General features: G+C 42.6%; 2 long non-coding RNA genes across 7 annotated transcripts in view; one reads left to right on the forward strand and one right to left on the reverse strand.

Annotated features, from left to right (window-relative positions):
• The window catches only part of LOC309345587, a 65754-nt gene that overhangs the window by 6281 nt on the left and 36686 nt on the right, over positions 1–22787 (forward strand). Inside the window, exon 2 of the long non-coding RNA XR_014158316.1 lies at positions 7–80. This is a non-coding gene — a long non-coding RNA (uncharacterized lncRNA). The remainder of the gene's footprint in view (positions 1–6; positions 81–22787) is intronic.
• The window catches only part of LOC309344886, a 36669-nt gene continuing 18029 nt past the window's right edge, over positions 4148–22787 (reverse strand). The window contains exons 1-5 of one of the 6 annotated variants that reach the window (XR_014157920.1): positions 21456–21520; positions 20090–20206; positions 6126–6217; positions 5045–5150; positions 4148–4610 (exon numbers count right to left, since the gene is read on the reverse strand). This is a non-coding gene — a long non-coding RNA (uncharacterized lncRNA). Of the gene's footprint in view, positions 4611–5035; positions 5151–6125; positions 6218–20089; positions 20207–21144; positions 21220–21455; positions 21521–22787 lie in introns of those variants that run through there. The other 5 variants (XR_014157921.1, XR_014157922.1, XR_014157923.1 and 2 more) reach the window with 5 other exon arrangements.

Consider the following 22787-nt stretch of genomic DNA (forward strand, 5'->3'; position numbering starts at 1 on the left):
TTTCAGGTTTAAATTAATAACTGATTTGCCTCATGGAAGTCCGGTGGACTGAGGGAATTACATCTCCGGTCTCTTCACAGGTAACCTACCTAATTAAAATATGACTCAAGGTATTACAAGTTAGCTTCCTTTGAATTAAAATATTCTGTTTCTTTCCTTTGTTTGAAAAAGTATCCCCCCACTCCCTGCTCCTACTGTAGGAGGATGCATGTGTTACTATAGACTCACATTTCATATGGGACTAATTGCCACTGGCTTAGGGCTGCTTGTCAAAATGCTCCCTCTGTATTCTCTCTCGTCTAAAGGCCAAATCATTGTGGGGGGACATGAGGTTAAGGCCTTCGCTGTATCATTGTTTAACCAAATGCTTGTTCTCAGTGGAAGTCCTTCATAATCCCTGCTTCTTACCAGCATTTTATGTGGCGCGTCTGATGTTAACAGCATCATATTACCTCCAATTTGCTTTGTTTGATATCCTCGTTGCGAACAGCAATCTCTTCTTAGAGCCTAATTTCGATATACTAACCCACAGCAGGGAAGGCTAATGGCACTAGGTGACTTTAGTAGCTGTACTTTATTCCCCCCCCCTTCCCCTCTATGCTACAACCAGTTCTCCTGCCAGGTTGGAACGGCTTTCCCCCAAATGCATAATGGTCACCACCCACTGAGATCTAAGTCAGCCCTTGCTTCCTTGGATCCTGGCCAGATTCACACTGCTGAGAGTGGCACTTTGCTTCTTCCTCTGATGTGGAAAAGGGACTTTTAACAGTCAGCAAATCTCCCTAAATTGACTCTCTTACAGTGGGATGCGAGTAGGCAACGTACCTTAGAAGAAGAAATTGTTCGTATCTCTAGGTAAATGATATGTCAAAGCTGAGATCTAAAGGGAAATTTTCATAACCAGATTAATAATTCTTTGTAGTTTAATGGGCAGCTAAATTCCCAGTGTTCCACTGAGGCAGTTCTGTAAATAGTGGCTCCCCTGCCCCATCCTGTTCAAATAATATTTCAAAACTTATAATCTGGTGATGCACCGCACCTTGTCAGGAACTGTGCATAACGCCCCCCCGAAAGAGAAACAAATAGGCTGAAAAGGCAATGCTGCAAGCAGTGGCGTAGTGTGGGGGGTGCAGGGGGGGCCGGCCGCACCGGGCGCAACATCTGGGGGTTAGGGTTAGAGGGCACAAATCCACGGGTTAGGGGGCGCAAATCCATGGGTTAGGGGGCGCAAATTACTTGCCTTGCCCTGGGTGCTGACAACCCACACTACGCCACTGGCTGCAAGACCCTCAAGTTTCACTAAGGCACTAGTTCCTTCAGCACAAGCATTTCTGCTGTGCCAGATGGAACAATCTCCTATTTCCTCCCCCTGCATGGTGTCCTGGGGGTTCTCCCAACCGACCCAAGAGCTCATCAGGATGGCTCAGGGGCACATGGGGGGAGGGGGGCAGAGGGGAATCCCTATTGCCCTAGTTGGACTCAATGCACTGGCTCCAGCATTTGTTTAGTTGAACTTGGCACACTCTTATTTTTATACTGCTTTTTCCATATACATTTTATACCACTTAGTACCACCTACAGAAGTGGGATGGAGTTGGAAGGGTGAGAACAAGGAATGAAAAGGGGGACTCGCAGCAAAACATTGCACTATGGATCATTGGGGGGGGGTGTTAGCCAGTCAGCCATGTCCTCTTCCAGGGCACACCATTTAATTCCATTCTCCCCCAGTTTCCCATATTACCCTCCCCAGTTCCATCAGTGAGCCACTATTGCATGGCCACTGAGCATGTTTACTCTTTGTCATTGGACACTTTTGGGGGAGAGGGTCCCCTTTTAGGTTTTTCATGTGCTTTCCTCCAAGTTGCTGATACCTCCTCCTCCTTAGGCATGAGTGGTGACATTTGGTTACACAAGGGTAAACTTGGAAAATGACTTTGCTTATACTATATAGGATTTACTGTAACCAAATGGGGCTCTTCCTCCCCCTGCCTACCAGTGAGCCCCACATTCAGATTACAGTGGTACCTCGGGTTACAGACGCTTCAGGTTACAGACTCCACTAACCCAGAAATATTACCTCGGGTTAAGAACTTTGCTTCAGGATGAGAACAGAAATCGCGTGGCAGCGGCGCTGCAGCAGCAGGAGGCCCCATTAGCTAAAGTGGTGCTTCAGGTTAAGAACAGTTTCAGGTTAAGAACGGACCTCCGGAACGAATTAAGTTCATAACCAGAGGTACCACTGTACTCTTTCTGTGCAGCAGAAGCCAGCCTATAGTGGTTCTATGCAAGCACTCTAGAAAGGTTTCCGTGGCTTCGAAAGTGTGTATTAGAATAGGAATGTGGTGTCCTTCTCTGACTTCATCTCTGCTAATACATCACAAACAATAATAAAACCTGAAAGCCTCATTATCACCTCATTCACTGGCAAAAACAAATGGTCCATCTATTACCTAGGTGCCCCAGCAGATGGAGGGGGGAAAGGCGACACCTGTACTGAGTTGGGAATGCTCCTTTTACCACCATTTTGACAATGCTGCTCTTTGAGGATGGTTGGCTTCCAGACGTTATCAGGGAAAATGGAAGCACCTAAGTCAGGCTTCCTCAACCTTGGCCCTCCAGATGTTTTGAGACTACAATTCCCAGCATCCCTGCCCACTGGTCCTGCTAGCTAGGGATCATGGGAGTTGTAGGCCAAAAACATCTGGAGGGCAAAGGTTGAGGAAGCCTGACCTAAGTAAAGCCTAAGGAATTTGGGGGAGTGGGGAGACTGAAGGGAACAATAATTGTCAGTGCTAATGTGGGGCACAAATTTGCATGGTGACTACATTTTGGGTCCCCCCCCCATCTTCTGAGTCTCCATATGTCTATTTATAAAATAGTCCTGTCAATTTAAAGAAACGCAATAAACGCTTCCTCAGATTTGTGAGAATTTTCAGAGGGTCCCTGATTATGGCACAAATGGCAAAGCAATTATGAGGTGAATAAGCATTGTCCGCCATTAATGACTTCAGAACACAAACCTTTTTATTTGCGTTCCCAGTTACGGAAGGGAGGCTTATGAAGCAAAATCACATTTTAACGAAGGAAAATAATGCATGGCCTCATTTTTTAAATTTATTTTTTATTTTTAGGGATTTAATCCCCTGGACATTGCTCCCTTGTGGCTCACAAAAATATGACAAGAAAGCTAAAAATTTCATTTGCAAAAGGAAGTACCTCAGGCAGACCTTGGAATTATACCTTTTAGAGCCTTCTGGAAACAAGTATCTTTTGTGGGGTCTTGAGTATTCTGTGGCAGTACTTTACCAGGCATTCTCTAAATGATTTTAATGTTGTTTTTACTCAGCTTTTACTGTCAGAAAGCAGCTTTCATCACTAGGCCGGGGCCCTCCGTTCAGCATTTTTAGAGCAGTCAGGGGTGAGGGTATGGAATTCCCTTGCTGTTCTTAATAAATTGCAAGTTGGCTGTTCAGGACTGTCCGTTGTTCCCTTTGCAGCAACAGATCATGGACTGATAGTAAATCAGAACCAGTATGTTTTCTTAATTTTACATTTGGGCTAAGTTAATCTATTTAATAGGAAAAACATCTGGCCTAGCTGTGCTTTTATTCTGTTCTTTACAGCAGGAACCTCACCACCATGGGACTAGTGGAGTCAGACAAGGTCAACATTTCGTAGTATACCTGCATGCAGTTAATAGTGAATATATGTGAGCAGTGCAGAGCTTACACACACACACACACACACACACACACACACAGAGAGAGAGAGAGAGAGAGAGAGAGAGAGAGAGAGAGAGAGAGAGAGATTTTATGGGCACCACATTAGTGATAAAAGGTTGCTCTCATAATCAGCTGCAGTAAATTCAGGCTTGGTAGAGAATCGGAAATCTGGGGGCATAAATTTGCCGATAGTTGATATAATATAAATAAGGTCATTGATAAAAGAATAGAGGTGTTCAAGTACTGTAAATCACCTGAAATTTAAAATATTCAAATATCTGTGTCCAAGCTTGTACTCATACATCATACATAGTAAAACATGCATTGTGTGGAATTTTTCTCTTCTATCAAATTTAATATCCCGAAAACACCGCAGGAGATGTAAAAAATGTGTAAAGTGCTTTGTTCAATTTAGGATCCTTAAAACAGAGAAATATATCATTTATTGGACCAGTTATAGTGGTTTAAAGTGTTCTGAAAGCCTCTGAACTACACAAATCTCCAAAGGTATATATAAGCAAGTTTATACAGTATAAAGAAAATTCAGTAATGAAGATGATTTTTGTTATTTTTTCTGGAGTTTTTGTTTTTTAGCTGTTCAGCATTTTTCATCACTTGTGGGTCAAACAAACTAATTATAACCTCATACAGAAATATCACTGGAACAGAGCCATTGACAAAACTAGGTCTGTCCTACATTACTGTGTTTTGCCACCTTTTTTTTTTTACACAGAAAGCTTCAGAGAAAACACATTTTTCTTGGCCATCTTTCTGATATTGTGGTGATGTCCATATTCACAAATTAGGTTTGCCAGGCAAACGCATGCAGGAAGCTGCTTGGGTCAGTTTGCATGAAGTTGTTAGAAGTACACCTGACTTTGTACAAACCTGTGAATAAAAGATAATGTCTTTTGAGCATGTGCAGAGTAAAATCATTCATCCTGTGTTGAATGAATGCCCAGAACGTAAACCCCGTGTTAGTGAAGGGACGCCTGTATATCCCAACCAGACAAGCAAAGCAGTCCACTGCTCCCCATGCTCTGATGGTGTTTCCTGCTTGGCAGGGGGTTGGACTCGATGGCCCTTGTGGTCTCTTCCAACTCTATGATTCTATGATTCTATGCTGCAGTTGGAGAGGTGGGCATTGCAATGAGCAATAGTGGGCATCCTATTGCTCAGCATTCCCAGCTAAGCCAGATTCTCACCAGCTGCCACTGACTTCCCGCTTTTGCCTGCTCAGTGTGGACTCTGATCCCGTCTCACTGACATGTGCACAGCAGTCAACCTGGATGAGGTCCAACTATCCTGCCCACCTAGCCCACCTTCTGCAGTGTGGATGTGGCCGTGGTCCAATTGTTCTCTCTGCACCATCTTCTGCAGTTGCTGCATGAGACAGGGCTGCAAATATGGCGGTGGCCGGAGGGTATGCTGGTGAGGAGAGGAAGCGGAAGTCAGGCTCGTACCCTTAAAACCCAGCACTTACCTTTTCTGGAAAGATATTCCAACAGGAAACATGGGATGCTACAAATAACAGGTAAAAGTAAAGGTGGAGGACCCCTGGATGGTTAAGTCCAGTCAAATTCGACTATGGGGTGCAGAGCTCATCTCCGCTTTCAGGCCAAGGGAGCCGGCGTTTGTCTGCAGACAGTTTTTCTGGGTCACGTGACCAGCATGACTAAACAGCTTCTGGCACACAGGACACCGTGTTGGAAGCCAGAGCACACAGAAACACCATTTACCTTTCTGCCATAGTGGTACCTATTTATCTACTTGCACTGGTATGCTTTTGAACTGCTAGGCTTGCCAGAGCTGGGACTGGCAATGGGGGCTCACCCCATCACACAGATTCAAACTGCCGATCTTCCGATCGGCAAGCCCAAGAGCCTCGGTGGTTTAGACCACAGTTCCACCGGCGTCCCGCTATGAATAACAACAGCAGCAACAAAGATACTTTTAAAACAAACCTGAAAAGAAAGAAAAATGGAAAAGAAATATGAACTCCCTGTCTCTGCCTTGATCAAACTTAGAGGAGTGTTATGGCATGAGATCTTCTCTGCTGTCAAAGCTATTCCTGCTTCCTCTGCTTAGCTTTTCAGATTCTGTGAACTTCATTCAGGGTTATCATGAGGCAATATGGGAAAGCAGAAATAAACTTTCATATAGCCTGGGGGCTTAAAAAGCCCTTCCCAAATCTGCAGTATGTTAGGGGACTTCTGCTCCCCAAAGTAATGTTACTGTTTATGCATTCCTGACTCCAAGTTCCTTTTAACTGGGTCTCAGGGAGGTGTGCATAAACAGCAGCATTATTTTAGTCAGCAGGAATTAATTATTGAAATCAATTATTGCTTCTTTCAGACTGCTGAAGTCAGTCCACAGTAAGCTGACTATAAAAAAAATACTTGCCTTGTTTGCTGCCTTCGTGTGCAAAGACAAAAATAAATGAAAAAACAACGGATGGAAGCTTCCGATGTTCACTCTCTGCCATCACATAGGTTCTTAAAAAGAAAAGGGGGAATAATGTTTTATCTGATTCCTTGTTTGTATTGTCAGGAAATCAGGCCATAGACCTTTGATTAAGTTATTTTGCTCCAGGGTACATTTTTAGAATAAAAAACACACACTTCTGCTTTGCTGAATAGGGGGTGATGAGACTGTAATCTCTGTAATGGGATATTATGTGCTTTTGACCCACACACTTGTCCCAGGTCAGTAGTCTCCCTAACAGCTGAAACATGAGCCCTGTTTACATGTTACTTGTGTGCAAGGAATACGTATGTAGAGAGAGGAGTGGGGCCAGACCTTTAGCCCCACCCCCAAGAGGCAGAGAAGCATTAAACAAAACTGGGGTAGTTTTGAGATAGACTTATAGAATTGCAAAGGGCTGTGTAAGAATCACAGGGCTAATGTAGGCAACAAAACTGAAATTCAATCCATCTAAGATGAGTGCCCTTGCCCTTGCCTGGTAGTGATGTGTGACACTGGGAACATGGATGAGCAATGCCATGTCAATGGTACTGCCTGAGTAGTCCTGAGACCCTAAGATCCACTTGAGAGGCCACTCAGGTTGATAAATTTAGCAGTAGCAGGGACTGGACCTTTTTTATGATGGCCCCAGACTTGCAGAATTCCCTACTTCAAGTTCTCTACTGACCCCCAACTCCTGCCAGCTTTGAACAGTCCCTAAATACTTTATTATCTTGCCAGGCATTTACTGCTGGCCCTCTATATATGATTGCAGTAGCAGCTGGTAGGGAAGCATGGGCAGAGGGGTGTTGCCTACCTGGGTTCCTAATGCCACACGTCACTGCTGGTTACTGGGGGGGGGGCAAGGCAGTGCGGGTACAATGGCAGAGCCAATCCGGATACTCCAGCTGTTGCACTCAAACCGAGCTCCCTGCTGCCTTGCCCCTTCCACTCTTGCTAACAGGAAGTGACGGGCAGCATTGGGAAGCCAGGTGAGCAGTGCTGCCCTGCCAGCTTCTACTGTGTACAGTCATACAGATGCTTCAGGATATGCGTTTTCGGGTTACGCACAACGCTGAACCTGAAAGTACTGGAACGGGTTACTTTCAAGTTTCAGTGCTTGCACATGTGCAGAACCACTAAATCGTGCTTTGTGCATGTGCAGAAGCGCCAAACTGCGACCCGCATGTGTGTAGACGCGGTGCTGCAGGTTGCGAACGCTGCGGGTTGCGAACGTGCCTCTCGCACGGATCACGTTCACAACCTGAGCGTCCACTGTAATTGCACCTGTTGTTTTATGTGCGTGTTCAACTGCTTGAACATATTTTTTTATTGTAAGTCACCTTGTGAGGGCTTATCCTAAAGCTGGGGTGGAAATAAAACAATATCAATACAAGTTCTTGATCAGTGACACACAAAAAAGCTGTAACCTATTTATTTATTTTTTAAAAAAACACATAACAAAAAGCCTGTCATAATCATGGACGATTTGTGTTTGTTTATGTGGAGGGTTGTATATTATGGGAAACTGGGTATGTGTGTCCTCTATGCACAGATATATATTGTACATCTTCCCCCTGGGCTTTGTATCTGTGTTAGGGATGGAGGGCAGATTTTGCCCTCCACACAACAGTAACATTAGGTACAGATTTTGCATTTCCCCATAGGAGTTCCCAGAGGCGGGGGGGGGGGGGATAAAGGAGTGCACTTGCAGATACAGTTGTTGATAGAGTAAGCACATTTCTGTCCTGATAACCCCAGCACTGAATAAAACCCTTTCCCCTAAAAATAGGTCTCTGTTTCAACAATGGCTGATTCAAATCTGCTGCAGCCAGAATTTCCTTCAGCCACCAAAATATTCCTGTGAGTATTACTTGTTTAGGGTTTTTAGGTTATCTTAGGGCTTGAACTTGACATGAAGTGCAAGGAGTAACAACGCAGATGCTACCATCTTGGGAAATTTAAGAGATCAGACCTCCCTTAACACCTGGTCTCATAACCCCTGCATTCTATGAGAGGATTTTGTTGCAATGAATTTATTAGGCCTTGTTGCTGCACAGTGTTTGCTGAACAGATACAGTACAATACATGCGCTGGTACGGCAGCTATGCGATCAGGTGCTGTTTGCCCTGTGTATAAAGATGCCATAGTGGTCTATTGTGTGTTAACTAGTTACTAACACACTAAATAGACATTAATTCATTGAAATATTCATTTAGTGATTCAGGTTTTTCTAATGTCTTGTCAATTTGTTTGTTCAGTGAGCAGCTTAATAGTATTTTAATATCATGAGCTAATGGATGCAGAATACTGAAATTAAAGGATAAATAAGGATCAATTCCCCCTACTAATCCTATCAATTCCTTTATAAATGTTCCCTCCCTTAAGATTTACATACAGATAATGATTTCAGAAAAAATTAAATATCTCTAAGTAAGCCTGACAAAGTAACTCTGAGATTGTTCAGAGTTAATCTTACATTTATTATAAGAACCTTTTGTTTCTGTATTTATTTTATGAATAGAAGTACGCTTCTCTGGAACAAGCAACATAGTGATAAGGAAGATAGAAAATCTAAGAGTGAACAGAGTAAAATTTCTCTTGCCCCCACAGATCTCCCATTACACATGAAGGACATCACCTGATTTCTTATTATTTGATATTTCACATTAATGTGCACAAATGGGACATTCTGCAGTCTGATAATACTTAGCTGAGAGTAAGTCTAATTGAGTTCAGTGTTTCTGGGTAAGCATATGTATGATCATAGCCATGCAGTGTAATCCTATATCTGTATCTATCCACACAGAACTTCTGTGGAACTCAGTGGGACATACTCCGAAGTAAGTGGGTTTAGAATTACAGCCTTGGTGACTTGTAAATAATGAGGTGACCGCATTACAGTATTACATGCTAGCAATCACTTTCTAGTGACCAAGTGCATTTGTGAGTCCCGGCTTGTTACCAGATATATAGGATTAAGCAGCTGCATTTCTAGATCAGATAGTATGTCTTCCAGATATATTTATCCCCACACTTTCAGAAATCAGCAAATGGGTAAGGAAAGTAAGCTCACATTCCTTCCTCTTTGTCCCCGCTTCAGCTATCCTCAGATTCAGTGTCGGCTTCAGATTTTGGAGGGTCTTTGGGCAAGACATTCTCCATGGGCTCCATTCCTCAATGAATTGGTCTCATCAGCAGGACTGGTGGGGTAGGGCAGTGGTGAGGACAAGGCTGTGTGACTGCACCAGTAGAGTCATCCAGCACTCCTACTGGGATGCCCATGCAGTCCTGATCTTGCTACCACCCTATCCCATCCCAGGTACAGATAGGTAGCCGTGTTGGTCTGCCATAGTCAAAACAAAATTAAAAAAATCCTTCCAGTAGCACCTTAAAGACCAACTAAGTTAGTTCTTGGTATGAGCTTTTGTGTGCATGCACACTTCTGTGTACTTTTCTCAAAGTAGCTGTTCTATTACAAAGGAATTTCAGAAATAGACTGGAAAGAGAAGCTGCTGAATTGCAACTTATTACCAAACTCAAAACCATGGAGAGACCTGGTCTGAACAAAGACATTGGATTCTTATCTCATTATACATGACAAATCCATTTTTCACCTTCTCACCCCTTGCTTTTTCCTGCAAGACCTATTGCAGTCGTTAAGAGTCGTCAACAGGCTCATCACAGCTATCTGCCAATCACGCATTCCCACCACCCTTCTGAGTAATACCCCTCCCCACCTTCTCACTATATAGAAGGGTCTGGTGACTTCTGTTTCAGTGTATCTGAAGAAGTGTGCATGCACACGAAAGCTCATACCAAGAACTAACTTAGTTGGTCTTTAAGGTGCTACTGGAAGGAGTTTTTTAATTTTGTTTTGTCCATCCCAGGTAAGCAGCAAAGATGCTGCTGTGGGGAGGGCCTGCTGCTCATTCCTGCAGCAAGTCTCTGGGGCTCTTTTCAGCTTGGCTCTTGCTGAAACATGGGTCCTTGGTAAATGTGCAACCATGCCGAGACTTGGTGACAGAATTAGCAATTGATAATGTAAATGTGTCTTGCCACTAAGTGAGAGAGAAGAGGGAGAAGTAGTTTATCTTGTAAGAGCATCCATTTTCTATCTTGTGTCTATCTAAACTGCCATGCAACTATTGTTTAACCCTTGTCTATGTTGTGTGTGTGTTTGTGTGTGAGTGTGTGTGTGTGTGTGTGTGTGTGTAAGGACATGAAACATTGAGTCTATGCCTTTTTTTCCTTTGCCTCTCAGTTTAATATTGTGTGTACACTGCCTTGCAGCTCACATTTGACAGTGCTGTAAGTAATTCATCTTCTGTTTTCTTGATAGATTACTTTACACCTGGTTTGTGCTTGCCCTGCCTTTGCTTCCTGTAGTTCTGCTAAAAGTACTGGATTAAACAAACATAATACATCATCTCCATACCATCTAACATTTGACAAGGGAAAATAGGTATGCTTGTTTTACATGAAGTGAACAAGGGATTCATAGTATAGCAGTTAGCAAATCAAAGGAGAAGGCCACTTCCATGGGGTTTAATGGCAAACGTTTGATGTGTTAACTTTAGATTATATATTTCCTTACACCTGAGAATCCACATCTGTACAATCAAATTTGCACATTTAAGGTCACAGTGCATAATGTTCAGAAGGGTTATGATATTTAGTTTCTGAGAATATTAGACAGTTTTGTGCCAGGTAAAACAGGTAGCTGACATATGAGATACTGCATTACTTAAATGTTCAGTAGATGCAAGTAACATGTACATAGAATGAGAAAATAGAGAATTGACACAGCTGGAAGGTATCTGTCTTCAATCTTTTCTGACCTATTACAACTTCAAAACTCATTCCCAAAGGACACACAAACTATTCTTCATACACTTGCAGTTTTGCTGCACATAGAGAGTATCGATCATGCAAAATTCTTCATTTAATTTTACAAGATTTATAGACAAAAACCTCTAAACAGTTTCCCATAAAACAATATAAAATATTAACAATAAAATCAAACTTTGAATCATGGCATTGTAGACATGGGTGTGGCCAGGATTTATTTTAGGGGGGCAGAACCGAGATATCTGTGATGCAATTGGCTAATTAGTTGCCCCCCTTGCTCCCCTGGCTACGCCCATGATTGTAAAGTTGGAAGTGATCCAAAGGATCATCTTGTCCAACACCCTGCAATGCAGGAATCACAGCTTAAGCATCTCTGACAGACAGTGGCGTAGCGTGGGGGGTGCAGGGGGGGCCGGCCGCACCGGGCGCAACATCTGGGGTTAGGGCAAATCCACGGGTTAGGGGGCGCAAATCCACGGGTTAGGGGGCGCAAATCCACGGGTTAGGGGGCGCAAATTACTTGCCTTGCCCCGGGTGCTGACAACCCACGCTACGCCACTGCTGACAGATTGTTATCCAGTCTCTGTTTAAAAAATCCACAATCTTCCAAGGTAGTCCATTCCACTGTTGAACAGGTCTTACCTTCAGAAAGTTCTTCCCAATGTATAGCTGGAATCTCCTTTATTGTAATTTGAATCCATTGGTTTGGGTCCTACCCTCCGGAGCAACAGAAAATCCTTGAGATATCATATCATATCTCCTCTCACTCCCCTCTTTTCCAGGCTAAACACACCCAGCTCCCTCAACCACACCTCATAAGGCTTGGTTTCCAGACCCTTTATCACCTTGGTTGCCCTCGCCCTCCTCTGCACACATCCCAGCTTGTCAATATCAGTCTCCCCTTCTCAGTCACGCTGAAAGCCCTGTTTTGTTTTGTACATTTTAAAATCTCTGATTAGAAAAAGAGGAAGGAGCTCCAAGTTACTGCAGAGCATGGAACGTAGAGAAGAAATTCTCCCAAAGACCACAGTGATCTACTGGGTATATAAAGGGGAAGGTAGTCTCTCAAGTACAGTGGTGCCTCGCAAGATGAAAAGAATCCATTCCGCGATTCTCTTCATCTAGCGGTTTTTTTGTCTTGCGAAGCAAGCCCATTGACGGCTTAGCGGATTAGCGCTATTAGCGGTTTAGCGGCTTTTAGCGGCTTTTAGCGGCTTTTAGCGGCTTTTAGTGGCTTATCAGCTTAGCGGATAAGCGGATAAGCGGCTTAGTGGCTTAGAAAAAGGGGGGAGGGGGGAAAGTCGGAAAAACTCGCAAGACATTTCGTCTTGCGAAGCAAGCCCATAGGGAAATTCGTTTTGTGAAGCGCCTCCAAAACGGAAAACCCTTTCGTCTAGCGGGTTTTTCGTCTTGCGAGGCATTCGTCTTGCGGGGCACCACTGTAATCTGCTCCCGAGCACCCCCAAATTATGCATCTGTTCTTTCAAGGAGAGTGTAACCTCATCCAGGACAGCAGTGTACTGACTTCCTGGGCTCAGGAACCGCGCACACACAGTGTCCGTTTTGCCAGAATTCGGATGTATTTTATTAGCCCACATTTAGCTCACCACTGCATCCACGCATCGGTCCAAAGGCCTTATCACCCTCTCCCAATTCAGATGTTACAGAGAAATAGTTATTACCAGTGTACTGATCTCACATGCCTCCAAAACTCCTAATGACTGCTCCCTGTCTTGCTGTAGATGTTAAATAGCATCAGCGACAGTATAATGCCCTTTGGCACCCAAGAAATGCCTGCAGCACATTTAGTGTACTGTATATGCAGAAAGGGCAAATGACTGTTGATTTTCAAAAAAGGAGGGTGTCAAGATGCCATTTCAAAAGTGCAGAAAAATAAGCATTTTATGACATGATACGTTTTTAAGATCTCCCCCCCCCCGAGGCAGTGATGTACAACCCTGTTTTGAAATAACGGTGTAGGGTATAGTGCTTTACATCTAAGTCCTCCAGGACGTGCTGGGCTGTTAAAATGTTTGCTTCTGTACACCTTTCAAATTCCACCTCTCTGTTTTCTCTGTCACATAATTGCATCTGTCTTAGAGGAGGAATCTGCTGTTTATACAGAAGCACCCTACCTGGCCCTAAGATCCCTGAGGGCCAATTCACATGACCACTTCTGTGCTATCATTAAATACACAAGAAGCAAAAGTTCAGCGCATGGTTTGAAAGCATTGGCATAAGGTTTTTGTGAAGTCTGTTCACGAGTTGAAAGGTTTGCATTCGTTTCTTTAATTCTTTTTACTTAGATATGACCATCAGAGTTTAATTTCTGAGGTGTATTTTGGTTCAGACCATTTGAAACAGAAGTGGATGTTGTTTTCTCCCCTTTGCTTCCAAAGGACAGAGGCCAGACATTTCTGTCCTCTGAGGAAAAGCCAGAAGATGCCATTGGTGAAATGTCAGAAATAATTAAGAAGAATTCTACTGTTCAGTCTTACAGAAGAAATCTATCTTTTGGGAGAAAAAAACACAGATAAGGGAAGTGAGGTGACAGCTTATTTGATGATATTTACAGTTGAATGTGACGTCAATTTGGAAGGGTAGTAGAGATCAATTTTAATGACAGGCAACTAAGCATGCTTATTGATTTGGAGGCCAGCTAAAGCACAAATGGCAATGACCATTAATATAACCAGCATCACAGCCACTCATGTCACAGAAAAATAATTTATACCATTATATTTTTAAAAAGCAAATGGTTTATGACAGGGGCAACCAATGTGGTACTCCCCAGACATTGTTGCACTGCAGCTCCCATCAGCCCCAGTCACAATGGTCATGGATGATGAGAGTTGTAGTCCAGTAACAACCCTGATTTATGGACAAAATTTAGAAGGGAAATTTATAGATCTGCTGATTTTTAAAAATGGATATTATTAAGTATACTTTAAGGTGTCATTCCTAGCAATATCAACAAGACCTCATGTACCATTGTTTAATTATAAATTATGTGACCCATATATTGGGGCAGTGTGGGATAGTGGTTAAAGTGTTTGGACTGCAGGGAGCCGAGTTCATCCATGAAATGCACTGGGCGATGTTGAGGCCATTCACTTCCACTTAGACTAACCTACCACATCGGGTTGTTATGGAGATTGCTGAGGAAGGGAGTCGTGTACGCAGATTTCCTTTCTTGGAGAAAAGGTGAACTATGAATGTAATAATAAATATAGGGCTTTTTTTACAGATGAAGAATCTTTAGAATGAAACAAGAATATAGATGTAGCCAGCCTTTATGGAAATGTCTATATTTTTATAACCAGATCTTCGCTAAAACAGCTTGAATAGCAAGCCACCAATGAAAAACCTTTTCCCCCTTTGCTATAACCAGAGGCTGGGGACAGGTTGTGCTGTTGGCTTCCTTTTAAGTTTTATGGGGCACCAGTAGAAAGAGAGCAGGCTAGGACCCCTATCTAGGAAAAGTCCAACTAATCGGTTTAGCATAAATAATATAACATGTTGTTCAATGTGTAAACAATGTTTACAGAGGCACAAGAAGCCACCTTAGCTATCAGTATGGAAGCTCCAGGCTGTGAGAATAATTGGGCCTGCAAGATCTTCCCATTTGGCCCATAATGCCATTTTGGCTGACATTTGCCCTACACCTGAAAGACCTGACTCAGCTGAATGGCACTGGATTCTGCACAGCGCTGTATGCTGAGCTTTACAAAGCCCAATGATCAGTGGGCGGGTACAGTTCTGCACAGGATTTCACAAGACTCAACCTTCAGCTGAACATTGGATCTTGTAAAGTCCCACACATAGTGGTCTGTAAGACCCTACCAGCTGACTGTTAGATCTTTGCAGGCTATGCCTTTGCCTCCAGAGTTTGGTGTCATTGTGCAAGCCGAAGTTCTTCCACTCATGCAATTATTTAGCTGAATGCCACCCTGCATTGCCTGCTGTGAAGACAGATGCAAATAATAAATTCAGCTTCTCTGCAATTTCTTTATCCTCCCTTAGCACACCTTAGACTCCCTTGTCATCCAAAAGTCCAGCCACTTCCCTAGCCAGTCTTTTGAGGTATTTAAATAATTTTTGTTGTTGGCACTTTGCCAAAGTTTGTTTCCCCTTTTTGTTCTTATTTGGACATGACGTCTGTTATCCAAAAGAAGCCTTCTTCCATCCAATAGTTTATCTGATTCTGCTCATTAACAGCTCTGGCATCCTCTTGGTCCTGGAGGTACCATTCTTAATCTGCGACTCATCTGAATGGTTTGCTTGCCTTTGTGTGTACACTGTAGAGGATGAGAGGGGGAGTCAAAGGATATTGCAGTGGATACTTCTGGGAAAAGGGATTTTACATTTTGAGTTACATCTTCTGCATGGATCGCCTTGCATAAATTGTCTCAGATTATGTTTTTAGGTCCAGGAGACCACTTATATGAGCTTTTAAAATAATGTGTAGATCAGCTCAGACTGTTCTATTGGGCCTTACGTAGAAGGTTCTGGTTCACAGAAACACTGGGAGATGTTCTTGACCTACTACAGGCTCCAGATTCCCTGCCAGGGGTGTAGGGAGTAGATGCATCTACTCTGGAAACCAGGCACAAATATTTAGGACTGTGCTGGCTGATTCATTGTATTTCATCTGTTTAGTTCTAAGAACTCCAGTTTAATTTGTTGGCCTCTTTTCTAGATAGCCTTGCCCAGGCAGGTGCATTATGTGACCCATGAGAGCAGCAAAATAACCAGAATGCACAACGGTGATGAGATAAAATCTGGCCATATCTCTCCAGGCAGGGCAAGGGTTGGCTTGGCATTGGGTCCTAGGATCAGTTCATCATTCCACAAGCCCCTTGTTGATGGAATGGATCCTCTGGGTTTGGATCACTCCAAACCTGTACAATGGGAGTTGGCCAGTGTTGAACCTTGCCGTGGTACAAGCCAAGCAAGCAAAGTCTCACCAGGGTGCAGATTCCAACCAGGCAGATACCAAACCCATGCTTGGGTTTGTCATGGTCAATTCTCCCCTCAGGCCCCTTATGGGGGTGGATATACTATGTTGACCCTGACCAATGCCATTTCCACCCTCATAAAAACAACGTTATTCCGCCTAACAAAGGAAAGCTATAATTTCACTGGGGGAAGTCAGGAATAAAACCCCCAACCAAATGCCAATGAGAGAGAGAGAGAGAGAAAGGGAGAACTCTTTCCAGTCCCTTCAACCAGTGACCCAAAATTTCTCAGTGAAGACTAACCTGAGGGTGGGGCGGGCAGGAAGCTCTCAAAGCAAAATGGCTGTGAGTTCCAGGGGATGCAGCCTTATAGACTTTCCCCTCCCTTCTGCAGCAAGGGATCATGAGACAGTTTTTCCCATCACACAGAGAAGATACTGAACAAAACCGTGCCCAGGATTCTTCTCCAATCTATGGACCACAATGCCTCTGGGCAATGGAGTCCCGTGCTTACTGGGCACAGAATAGGGCTTCTAGATCAGATTGTCATGCTTATCAATCACCAACTATATCTCTCTTTCTCTCTAGCTATCTACACACACACATTCTCCTATTTCCTATTTTCCACATCTTCTGTGGAAGAGAAAATAGCTTCATCTTATTTAATTTAGTGCCTTTATTATAATTGCTTTGTTTTTTCCCAATCAGAACAGGTATCCTGTTTTAATATGGTGTTCAGTACTCTCTGGTCTTGATAAACAGGCTAGAGCTTCCTCTTCTGGTTTATGTTGATCCAATCCCCCTTTTATTTTTCTCTCACTCTGAATTAATTTGCCTTGACTGCTTTTACCCACTCTCAATTAATATATTAATTTACAATAAATTAATTAATCCCCCCCTGACAACTGTTTTAGGGGCACCACAACTCATATTAATGGTGGACTGCCCATTCTAATTAAAATCAATACATAGCCCTTAATGCATTTACTCCTATCTTTACCATGAAAACTAGCTCACCAGGAAGAAGTCATTTAATCACTGGACTGGGTTGATACGTGTGATCTTAACGAAAGATTAGATGTTTGCATTTTGCAATGAAAGTACCAGCATGGCATTCACCATGGAAATATTAAATGAGTGTTTTATTTTTGCTGTAGCAGCCTTATGCAGACATTCTAATTCTTACTTCCAGGTGCATTCCTACTCATACTTGCATTTATTATGTGCAGCAAGGACCACATTCATTGAAACATATTGACCTGCATAATACTTTCAAGAAGTGTTGTCTTCTCCTCTGTACCACTTCCAGAGATCCCCAATTTTCTCCTGATTATGCTCTGTAAGTGCAACCCAGCCAGATGGGCAGGGTACAAAAATAAATTATTATTATTATATTATTGTCATAAGTTTATTAAATAAGTAAGCAAGACAGTTTCTTTTGACCACTGGATGACTTTTTCAAATAGATGTGTAGATCCGTAGGCCATTTTGCACACTTACCAGGCTAGCAAGAGTCTCGGAGGAGTCTCGGAGCAAGTGTGCTCCCTTCCACCATGCAAATAAAATCTTCCCTTGGGGTGAAGGCCAGTTTTAAAATGTAATAGTAGGTAGTCGTAATCATCATATGTGAGACGAGAGCTCTCTGGTGACACCCAATTGTGCACACGTCCAAGGAATGTTTGTCGGGAGCTCCCATGTTTTAGTCACAGATACAGTATATATGGTGGAGACGTAGAAGGGTGTTTTTTTACCTGGTAAATGTTTGAACCTTGCTGCAGAATATATGAGAAGTTCATTATGGCTTAGTCTCCTCTAGTTCCTAAGGATACTCAGAGTCTTCTGGTTTATGAGGACATTCTACTGCTTATTTTGTCTGATGCCCACCCCAAAGGTTATTATCCACCATCATTTATGTCATTCCCAGGGTTTTAGGTGCTGATAATTTTGAAAGGCTCCTAATAACTTTGAACGGCAATCATCTACAGAAAGAATTTCAACTCCAAACATCCCATTTCTCCACGTGGCAGTTGAGGGGTTGCTCTCTGGAGAGTTACATCAGGGGACACACACTCCCTAGGTGCTAATTGCTTCTCATTCATACTGATACCGTCCTTCATTTAAAAGCACGCAAGGAGTAATGGCCCAGTAAATCTGAAGGCCAGGCCAGTTGGTGCTTTGAGTGAGATATACTGAGGTAAGAAATCAACTTCTTAGGTTTAGGAGCCTCCTGAGCTTTTTCTTTTTAATCAGACTATTGATTTCCCTCCCAACATTCATTGTCTAAAACTTGATCACTGATATACTTTTCACCTTCCTACAATGAAACACTTGAGAAAGCTCCATAAAATACCTGGAAAATGCCCATTGAAAACACAAATCTACCATTTTTTAGCTGGGAAAAAATAGCTCTCGTCTCATAGGTAAACTATGAGAATTGAGAAGTACATTGCTTTGACATTTATGGGTCCTTTTATGTTGCTGTTTACTACTACAAGCTGAGCAAAGCATAGGGGTCTAGCCATTTAAAATGTGCGGCTCGCCTGGTTTCTTATATAAGAATGTTAAAAGTTACACTAGTAAAGACCTGTGCTGAACAAAAAGTATTACGGAATTCTGTATACATAAATGACTTTTGCTCTCTCTAACAGTGGCTTTTAACTTTCAACAGAATTGTTCCTGCTTCTTGGTGGCTCCACTGGGGCACAAATGAACAACATAAATCATACGTGTGACATCAGCAAAGTTCTGGGCACTGAAAAGAAGTGAAACAATAATTTATTTATTCATCACCATTGTATGCCATGCCCAAGCAGCTTGGAGGAGCCACATACAGGGCTACTCATTCCCTGTGAGGATGTAGGCTTGACAGGCAGAGAGTGTGAGTTACCCAAAGCCATGAAGTCAGCCTTGTGGCAAAGTGATAATTTGAGAACAGTTTCCTCTAGTTCAGGTATACTGTGGACAAATGTGTGTCTAGAAATATACAGTGGTACCTCGGGTTACAGACGCTTCAGGTTACAGACACCTCAGGTTACAGACTCCGCTAACCCAGAAATAGTACCTTGGCTTAAGAATTTTGCTTCAGGATGAGAATAGAAATGGCGCTGTGGCGGCACGGCGGCAGCAGGAGGCCCCATTAGCTAAAGTGGTACCTCAGGTTAAGAACAGTTTCAGGTTAAGAACAGACCTCCAGAATGAATTAATTTCTTAACCCGAGGTACCACTGTACAGGCATTTTGCGCACGTTCAAAGAAAGCGCAATTGAGCATGTAAGCATCACTGTGAACCTGGAAGTTGCAGGAAAAGATTGTGGAACTGTGGTAGGGATGTAATAGAGAGTGCTTATGTGCACTCTGACAATGCGCATGATAACCTGGAACATAACCTGTGCATATGGCCATAGTGTAAATGAAGCAGGTGTGTGGTAACCTTGATAAACTAGCATTTATGTCTTTTGTGTTTTTATGTTGTAAACCACCCTATGATCATCATATAAAGGGCGGTATTTAAATATAATTTAAATTATAGGAGGAGGAGGAGGAGGAGGAGGAGGAGGAGGAACACTTAAAGCGTGTTTACCCTTCCTTACACTTGAAAAAGTCTGCTAAACACAAAAGAAAAGTGATGTTTAGAGAGGAAGGGGGGAAAGCATTAGTTCTTCTTAATATATATTTGGTTAGCCCCCAGCAATCCAAACACCTCAGAAGAGACTGTCAAATGTTGACCTTACAGAGTGGATCTTCTCAGGCCTAGCAGAAATCTGCAGTCAGCTCAGCAACCTTTTCATGGGAAGCAAGGCTGGGTTTGGGTGGGGACATGACAGCATCATACACAGACACCCCCCCCCGAGCTACTACGGGGTGTGCATAGTTCAAAAACAAGGCTGCAATGGGTTCTGTGAGCCAGTTAACTAAGTGCAACCTCCTGCCTGTGACTGCCATGTGCTGAGATCACTGCTAGATTGTACCATATATGGGGCTGTCTCTGGTTTACCACAATGCTGTGCTCTTTGCTCAAAATAAAGCCAAATAACATACAGTGTGAAGGGTAACAGTTGAACCATACTACATGGCAACACCTGGCTTCTCAATTTACCTGGAAGTGGCCTTCTGGAGCTTGTTGGTGACTTGTCCAGGTGTATTTCAGGGTAGCATCACACAGCCACTCCCAGAAAAGATAACCCTGGTTATCTTTTGCACAAGTTCTGATGGCCTTGGGAAGGAAAGAAAGGGGTGTTAACCGCAGATAGTTGTAATGGTGGTTTGTCTTGCTTCCTGTTGATTCTATTTTTCACAGGACTGTTGGTAACAGTGATCTTTGGGAGGATGGAGTTCTTAAGCCTTTTTTAAAAAAGTATGAATATCACACTTTTTAAAACAAATACACACATATACACATGTGATTTGGACCAGCAATGGGGAAGAAGTGAAATTTGTTTTGCATTTTACTGCAAACTTCTTATATCTTCATTTTTCCAAATTTTGTGATGCAGTTTTCCAACCAAGTAGGCGTGTACAAAAATATGTTTATTAAGGGAAACCGTGCATAAAAAATTCCATATATTAGAAAAAATATTAAGTCATTGTATAAGGAAGAATTGCTTCCCAAACTGTGTAAATTATGGAAAAAGCGCACTGAGATGCTGATGAATTTTTAAGAGGGTATTCCCCTGCCGGCCCACCCCCCAAAATTGCAAACTGATACAGAAATGTGGAGACTTGAACTTCGGATTGGAAAAATATGAGAAACTGAGACAAGCTGAAATTGACAAATCTGTTCAACCACAGTTGGACCTTGGTTTTCTTTTCTAAAATATTGAGAGAAACCTTCACATGGTTTCACTAAACGAAGTCCTCTTTTTGGGAGACCCTTCCCCCCTTACCCCAGGCAAATAATAATATCCATATGAGGAAATGTAACCCCTCCAAAAGTATGTAATGTAGTTCCTGAGAATGTAGACTCATGTATGAGTATTCTGTTGAGTATTCAGTACTGAAAGCAGAGTGCTGCATATGCAGAAACTTTTACAAGAGGGATAGACTGTTCTCTTATTGGGTGTTTAGAATGATTTCAGAACACTAATGGCATGTGTCATCAGTTCACAAAAGGCATGGGGAATAAAGCTTTGGTAAAGAAAAATACATATTTACATTTCTTTTGGGCACATAAGTTGGGCACCTTTATTATGAAGAAATGGAGAATCACTAGATGGTAATGAGATTCCTAGAAGACAGAAAATGCCAATTTACTGAAGGAAAAGAGGCAGATGAAAGGAAGATGTAGTCTATTGGAAAAAAATACACATACATTAAAAATAAGGAATACAGAGGGACTGTCAGCCTGCACTGATCAGGTTAGACAGATAGAAATTAATTATATTTTGTCTAAGAGGCTGCCTCTGTAGCCTTGGTCCATTTTAAAAAGCACATTAGAAGATTTTTCAAACTTGCTTTCCAATTACCTTGGATGGCAGGCAAAGTGCTTTGAAACAAAACTCATTTTAAATTGGTAAATGCAACCAATCCCAACTGACAGCATTTTCAAAATTCATAACATTCTGCTACTGGTCAAACTAATTCTAAAGGGGATACACATTATAACAGTCCTTTATTAAGGAGAGCGCAAAGGGGCCAATAGTACAGAGACACGGCAGAAATTTTTAAGACAGATAAGTGTGGAAAGGAGAAATCGGTGGAACGTCTGCTGAGGAGGAAACTATTTTTGAGTCAGAAATAGGCACTGGGAAATTAAACATCTATGCACAGTCTAGGCTTATTTTGTTGGCAGTTATTTGGACTGCTTCTACTCCTTTTGTCCCCTCTGAACAAATATATGAAGAAATTGCAATATATGTATCTTTGAAAAAGATATACATGGCATTTCTGACATGGAAGTCTTAGAAGACACACCAGTCAGTAGACAATAACTTTACTGTCTCTTCACAAAAAATAGAACAGACACAATAAACCCCTAACTCCACCCAAATACAACTAATTCTAGTACCGAGTAGTGATTAAACTATACAGTGAAAATTATCCACACTTTATAGTAAGACTATGTGGTAACTCCAAATAGGCCCTAAATCAATTTGGGCCAATTTGGTTTGACCCAGGGTTTAGCTAGAATGGGTTCAGGAAGCCCCAGATTACCCTGGGCCAGATCAGGTCCACCCTGAGTGATCTGGGTATGTCAAAGGGGGCTGTTGGGCAGTGAGCAGTGATGGAAGAGATGCATATGGGCAGCCTACATATGTCTTCTTCTCCCATGTTTATTTGGGGTTTAAAACCCTAATTCAACACCGTGTGAGATGTGGGTGGCACTGTGGTCTAAATCACCGAGCCTCTTGGGCATGCCAATCGGAAGGTTGGCAGTTCGAATCCACATGACACGGTGAGCTCCTGTTGCTTTGTCCCAGCTTCTGCCAACCTAATGGACCTACCCCACAACATAGACCACTACTCCCTATCTATTTATCAGAAGTTTCCAGTTGTGTTCAAGAGCTTTCCTCTTTAGTACAGTCTTATCTTGGTTGTCAAATGCCTTGCAACTCGAATGAACACCGCAATCCCAGAAGTGAGTGTTCCGGTTTGCGAAAGTTCTTTGGAACCCAAATGTCCAACACTACTTCCACGGCTTCCAATTGAGTGCAGGAGGCTCCTGCAGCCAATCAGAAGCCGCATCTTGGTTTTCAAATGTTTTCAGAATCGAATGGACTTCTGGAATGGGTTCCATTCAAAAACCAAGGTACGGCTGTAAGTTTGTTTAGGATTGCAACTTTAGAGTGGGAAGATGT

This window comes from Podarcis erhardii (genome assembly GCF_964252035.2).
Source record: "Podarcis erhardii genome assembly, chromosome: 1".
Lineage (NCBI taxonomy): Eukaryota > Metazoa > Chordata > Lepidosauria > Squamata > Lacertidae > Podarcis > Podarcis erhardii.